The following is a 7,500-nucleotide window of genomic DNA, read 5'->3' as shown; positions in this document are numbered from 1 at the left end:
CACAAACACACACACAAATCTCCCTCGATGAAATACCATTTAATTCGAAGCACAACGCAACTCCCTCACACTTTGTTTTCTCCTCAGCTCCGAACGAGAGACAATGGGGTTTGAACACTCCACATTTCCTCATAACTTTGACTCTTTTCCTCGTAATTCTGGCTTCATTCAGCCTCACGTTTTAAAGTTAAAAGTATGAGGGTTACACGTCCCCGCTGGCCTGGCTTCTTGTTATGAGCCAGAGTTATGGCTTTAATAATATTCGTCGCACCCGGCCCTCGCCTCCTCTTCTCCTCTTCCTCCTCCCTCCTCCTTCTCTCCCCGCCTTTCTCCTGTCCTCCTCTCTTCCTTTCCTCATCCCTCTTTGCTTACTACACCTCTTCCGTATTTCTCTTCTCCTCCTTATGTTCTACCTCGTCCCTCAACTTCTCTCAACCTTTCCCTCCCTCCCTCCTCCCGTTTTCCTCTCTGACTCTTCCCTTCTTCCCTCTCTTCTACCTTTTCCCATCCCTCCCTCCATTCTTCACCTCTTCCCCCTTACATTCTTTCCTACCCCTCTTGCTCCTCTCCCCACTCCCCTCCACTCCCTCCCTCCTCCCTCCTTCCTTCCCTCTCTCCCTCTCTCCCCCTTCCTCCCTTCTCCTCCCTTCTCCTCCCTCTCTCCTTTATACCCTCCCTCCTCCCACTTCCCTTCCCCTCCCCCTCCGCCCTCCAACCTGCTATAAACCTGCTGCACGAGGGGAGAACTGGATCCCTTTGGCGGCGAATTGCGTTTGTGGGAATGTTGAAATGTGTTCTCCTGGCGCTGCGATGTTCTTTTGTTTCTTTCTAGGGGGGCTGCCAGTTTCTACTCCGGTTAATGATAATAATGATAATGGTAACAATTAAATAATGATGATGATGCTAATAATAGGAAAAAAATGATAATAATAGTAATAAGGATTAGAATAATAATAATGATAATAAAGATTACATGATCATGATAAGGATAAAATCAATGATAACAATGATGAAGATGATGATCATGATAATAATAATGATAGTAATAATAAAAATAATAATGATAATAATAATAATAATAATAATAATAATAATAATAATAATAATAATAATAATAATGATAATAAAAGTAATAATGATAATAATAACAATTGTAGAACACAACAACTCGAACTGTGGAAATACGTCACACTGAGGGGCCAGCAGTGCGACGTACCAGCAGCACCTTCAGCAATCGGGGCGTGAAAAATAGTCTCTGGATTCTTGCACACATTTAGTCCTTTCTTAGAGGAGACATTCGAGCTGCAAAGAACTAACAATTGCAAACTGTGTACTATTATGCAACTCTCTTTATGGTAGGCATTCGAGATCGAGCATCAATCGGTATCAAGTTCTTTAAACAAACAAACCAAAAATAATTACATCGTATCCCAAATCAGGTGGCACTGACGCTTCACGTCAACACAGGCACGTCACGTCACGTCAAGACAGGTAACCAGCCTAACTCCCTTGCCTAGCAATGTCACTTTCACAAATCATGATATCAGGTATCAGTACTAGACTCGTAATGCACCATCATATCATTAATGGCACATCACTGTTCATATATAATCAAATACTGTACATAAGTAAACAACCATCCATCCATAGTCCTTGGGGTCACTACAGCCACTGCGGCATTTCTCTATCACTGCCGGCTCTTTTTTTCCAGAAATACTGACAAGACAAGGCTGCCACAGAGCATAAAAAGCAGCTTCCATGAGCACGTCGGTCAACAAAACCCTCCTTGAGTTGGTAGTATATCCTAGTGTTAGTATTCACAACCAGAAGCCAGATTATGTTGCGGCCAGAAGTAAGCAACACACATGCGTGTACCAATCAGCTTCAAGGCTGAGATACACTAGTGCAAATGAGCTGTTATCATTAATTATTCAATTATCCATTATCAAATCCCATTTTTACACACAATGAATATCTTAATATAATTGATAAACTGAAAATACAACTTTCCCTTATTTCATTAACTGCAGATGATACGTTGAGGCGAGGCTACTTGTTGACAAGATAACATTTTGCGGGAAAAATGCCGTAATGTTTACACCATGTACGTATTTCATCATATTTCGCTTGATAAACAAGATATCCGAGTCATAAGAACAAAAATCAAATCATTTACTTGTGCAATAATCTACACGCATACACGTTTCTTTAAAAATAATCCACATAATGAGATATTTCAACTTAAAAATGCCAGCAATAATTATAAAGTTGCAACAGTTTCTTCTGGAACTGGTCAACATAATAAAAAAAAAACTTTATCACCGTAAAACATTTAATAAAACTTAAAACACTTTTGCAATATTCTACAATAATAATAATAATGAAAATAAAGCTAATAGTAATAATAATGACAATAAAAATACTACTACAAATAATAATGACAATAAAAATACCACTACAAATAAAAATTATAATAATGATAACAATAATAATAATAACAATATTATTATCATTATTATTATTATAAGGAGGAGAGAGGGAGAAAGGAAGAGGAGAGAAAAACGGAAGAGGTGTAGTAACCATAGAGGGATAAAGAAAGGAAGAGAGAAGGACAGAAATAAAGGCGGGGAGGAAAGGAGGGAGATGCAAGACAGTGTGATAACAACAACAACAACAACAACAACAACAAAAAACACTAACAATAATGATAATGATTACAGTAAAAAAAAAAGAAGAAAAAAAACAGTAATTATAAAACTGATAAGAAAAAAAAAAAATAATAGAAGGCCCGTTTCTAAAACACATCGAAATGAGGAAATAATCGCAAGAAAAATAATAATTAAAAGATAAGAGAAAATGAATAAATACAGAAAAAAGTGCAAAGCGAAAAAAACACATTAGGATTATTAATTTTTTTTCTTATACTAAATACAAATTTGTTCCAGGAAAAAAAAAAATGGAAAGGGTATTTTAATCTTCAAAACAAACATTAGTAATGCATTAATTAAAAGAGGAGATTATACGGAATAGCGGGGAATAAATTTTGGATACAAGAATACAGATGAAATGAAAACATAGGATAATAATTGAATTAGGGGCATCGTCTTCATTATTATTATCATCAACGCCGTATCATATGATCATAATTGTTATTTTCATCATTATATAACTGTATCATTATATTATCATCCTTCTTCTTTCTGTCATATCATCATAATTTTTTATTATTATCATTATTGTTGATATTGTTAGTATCACCATTATCAATACTGTCATCTTTTTTTATAATTATTTCAATATCCATCTCTATCAGTCACATCATTATCAATACCGTCATCTTATTATGATTATTATTATCTTCCCATCCATCCCTATCATTATCATCATAATCACCATCACCATTACATCGCCGAACAAAAAAAATACAAACGCTACATCTTTTTTCCTTGCCGTATCAGATCCCAGACGTTGGCGACCATGTTTCATTTCATGGTTGTACAAGGGTGCGTACGAAGGTGGTTTCCCGCTGGTGTCACGCTACGTAACAGGAATTCAAAACGCGTGACGTCTTGATATTTTCAAGATCTCCTCAGCAGACTTCGAGGTCAAGCAATCCGAGATGAACTACGTTCTTCTCTCGTCCTCGGGTCTTGTTTATACGGTCTCTCTGCGTCTTTGTCTTTATCTTTATCGCCGTCATTACGCTCGTCAGTAACTTCATTGTTATTAAACTCCCGTCAGTGATATCCTTGTTATCATCATTATCATTATTACTCTCGTCAGTAACTTCGTGATTATTAATATCATCATTACTCTCGTCAGTAACTTCATTATCATTATTGTTATCATTAATCACATTGGTCACATCATTATTAGTAACATCTTCATTACTCTTATCAGTAACATCATCATTATCATCATCATCATTACTCCTATCAATAACTTCATTATTATTATTACTATCATCATTACTCTCGACAATGACATCCTTGTTACTATTTTCTTCGCTACTCTCATCAATAACGTCATCGTTTTTTCCCGTAATAAATATTATAATTACCTTTCATCTCGTCCTCCGTCCCCTCCCCCTACTTCTCCTCCTCCTCTTCCTCTATCTTCTCCTTCTCCTCCTCCTCCTCCTCCTCTTCCTCTGCCTTCTCCTTCTCCTTCCCTTCCCCCTCCTCCTTCTCCTCCTCCGCCTCGTCCTCCTCCATCTCCTCTTCTTCTGCCTTCTCCTTCTCCTCCTCCTCCTCCTCCTCTTCCTCTGCCTTCTCCTTCTCCGTCCCCTACTCTTCCTCCTCCTCCTCCTCCACCTCCTCTTCTTCTGCCTTCTCCTCCTCCTCCTCCTCCTCCTCCTCCTCCTCCTTCACCATCACCTCCCTCATCATCCTCATCATTATTAACAGCTTAATCTCCCAGAAGAGACGCCCTCTCAGTGGGTCATAAGCTGTGGAACCTAATTAGTGTTTGTTAATCCTAAGAATGATAATAACGGTAATGATAATTTTAATATCATGCCGATCTTTTTAAATTTTAAACAGACTGATTTTTACATATAATTATCGATGTCATTATTATCATTGCTATTATTGTAATTATAATCCTTTTCATTATTATTATTAACATCGGAATTAATATTGTAATTATTAGTATTATTGTTATCAATATTGTTATTATTATCATTGTTATTGTTTATTACCTTTATTATCCTTATGATAATAATAATAATAACAACAATTGATTATGATGATAATAGTAATGATAATAGTTAAAGAAATTATAAAAAAAATATAATAATAGTAATGTTTATTATCATTACTGTATTACTGTAATTATTGTCATTATCATAATCATCATTATGATTTTTATTATTATCATTATATTTTTTATCATTATTGTTATCGTCATTATTATCATTATTAGTATAATCACTGTGGTTATCATTATCATCATTATTATCTATCTCATTCTTCTTATTTTTCTTACTATCATTCTCATTATCATCATTGTTGTTGTTATTCTGATTCTGATTCTGATTCTGATCGAGTTTTATTTTCATTATCATCACTATTGTCATTATCCTTATTATTTTTATCACTCTTCTTCTTCTTCTTCTTCGTATAATTATTATTATTGTTATTATTGTTATCATTATTGTTATTATCATTATTATTATCATTATTATTGTCATTATCATTATCATTATTATTATTATTATTATTATTATTATTATTATTATTATTATTATTATTATTATTACTATTATTATCATAATTATTATTATTATTATTATAATTATTTTTATCATTATTGTTATTATCATCATCAAAGAATGGGAAGAATAAGAATAAGAATAAAAAGAAAAAGAAGAAAAAAAAGTAAGAAAAGGGGAAAAAGAAAAGGAAAGAAATAAAAGAAAAGAGAAAAAAGACAAAGGAGGAGGAGGAAGAGGACGACAACAAAAGAAAGAAGTGGAAGAAAGAGAAGAAATGGGCATCCATCGCGAAATTTTCCGCGCGGGACCCTGTAATGTGATTCGCGGATTCGCCAATTACGGGCAATGGAAGGCGATCGAAGTAATCCCTTCCGCTCATTTCTCTCGTCGGGGATTTCTGGCTTTAAGCATCCATCGCTCCTTCCTGGTCTTACTCCTCCTCCTCCTAATTCTTTTTCCTCCTCCTCTCTTCCTTCTTCGTCTTCTTTTTCTTCCTCTTTTCCTTCTTCTTATTTTTCCTCTTCCTCTTTTCCTTCTAATTCTTCTTTTATCTCCTCCTCTTTTCCTTCTTCCTCTTCGTTTTCTCCCTCCTCTTTTCATTCTTCTTATTTTTCCTCCTCCTCTCTTCCTTCTTCTTCTTCTTCTTTTTTTCCTCCTTCTCCTCCTCCTCCTTCTTTTTCCTCCTCTTTTCCTTCTTCTTCTTTTTCCTCCTCCTCTCTTCCTTCTTCTTCTTCTTTTCCCCCCTCCTCTTTTCCTTCTTCTTCTTATTTTTCCTCCTCCTCTTTTCCTTATTCTTCTTTTTTTTCCTCCTCCTCTTTTCCTCATTCTTCTTATTTTTCCTCCTCTCTTCCTTCTTCTTTTGATTATTTTCATTATCATTATTATCAATATTATTTTCCTTTGTTACTATTGTTATTATTATTATTATTATCATTATTGTTATTATTATTATCACTACTATTGTTATCATCATAATCATAATATTACCATTATTATTATCATGATTATTATTGTTATTATCATTATCATCATTACTCATTACTATCATAATATTATCATTTTCATCATAATCATAATGATGATAGTAATGATAATGATGATGCTAATAAAAATTGTAATGATAACAATAATATTACCATGATTATTATTATCAATATCATTATCATTAACACACAAACATACACATACACTTATACTGGAAAGTGTGTAACTATATATATATATATGTATATTTATATATCTATCTATCTATCTATCTATATATATATATATATATATGTATGTATATGTATACATAGTTAAACACTTTCCAGTATAAGTGCATGTGTATGTTTGTGTGTTAATGATAATAATAGTGATAATATTAATCATGGTAATTATTATTATTATATAAATGCCTGCGCTCTGACTGCTGGTTCGAGCCCGAGAAAACGACATATTGCCTTGAGAAGTCAGACGCAGGTGTCGTAGGGGAAGTCACCGCCGTGGCACAAGTATTAGCGCGCCGAACCGCGGTTGATTAGGAAGGGCATCCAATCAGGCAAGGGTGACAATGCCATATAACCTCTCAATAGTGAATTGAGAGAGGCCTATGTCCTACAGTGGAATGAATGGCTGTATAAAAAAAAATAAAAAATATGTATATATATGTATATTTATATTTATATACATGTGTATGTATATGCATGTTTATATATACATATATATATATTATATATATACATATATATATATATATATATATATATATATATATGTGTGTGTGTGTGTGTGTGTGTGTGTGTGTGTGTTTGTGTGTGTGTGTGTGTGTGTGTGTGTGTGTGTATGTGTGTGTGTGTGTGTGTGTGTGTGTGTGTACGAGGCGAGGGGGGAAGGAGAGGAAGAGAAAAATTAATAGATAACAGGTGATAAGTACTTAGATATCTATCTATCTTTATAGATAGACAAATAGACAGAGAGAGGCAAATGGAGACAGAGAAGCACGGTATACTTAATCCCCGCAACCCTGGAGGTAGAGACGGGTGAGACAGGCTAAGGATGATAACTTGGTCAGAGATTAAGGCCTCGTGGCGCCCAGATTAACCGTGATCTGAATTTCGCAACTTGGGCTAAAGTGAGAAAGGATTAAAATAGCATCCAGGACGAAAGCCATACACGTGCTATATACACACATTCATGCGTGTGTCTCCGTGGTAAAAGATTCGATTGAAAGGATCATGCTTTTTACCCCTCATGCTATGTGTAATGACGTGATGAAGTTTTAGTCCCTTGAAGCGGATCTCCGA

Source organism: Penaeus chinensis, chromosome 36 (genome assembly GCF_019202785.1).
Source record: "Penaeus chinensis breed Huanghai No. 1 chromosome 36, ASM1920278v2, whole genome shotgun sequence".
NCBI lineage: Eukaryota > Metazoa > Arthropoda > Malacostraca > Decapoda > Penaeidae > Penaeus > Penaeus chinensis.
The sequence above is the reverse complement of the archived record's forward strand: the minus strand, read 5'-3'. Positions refer to the sequence as shown.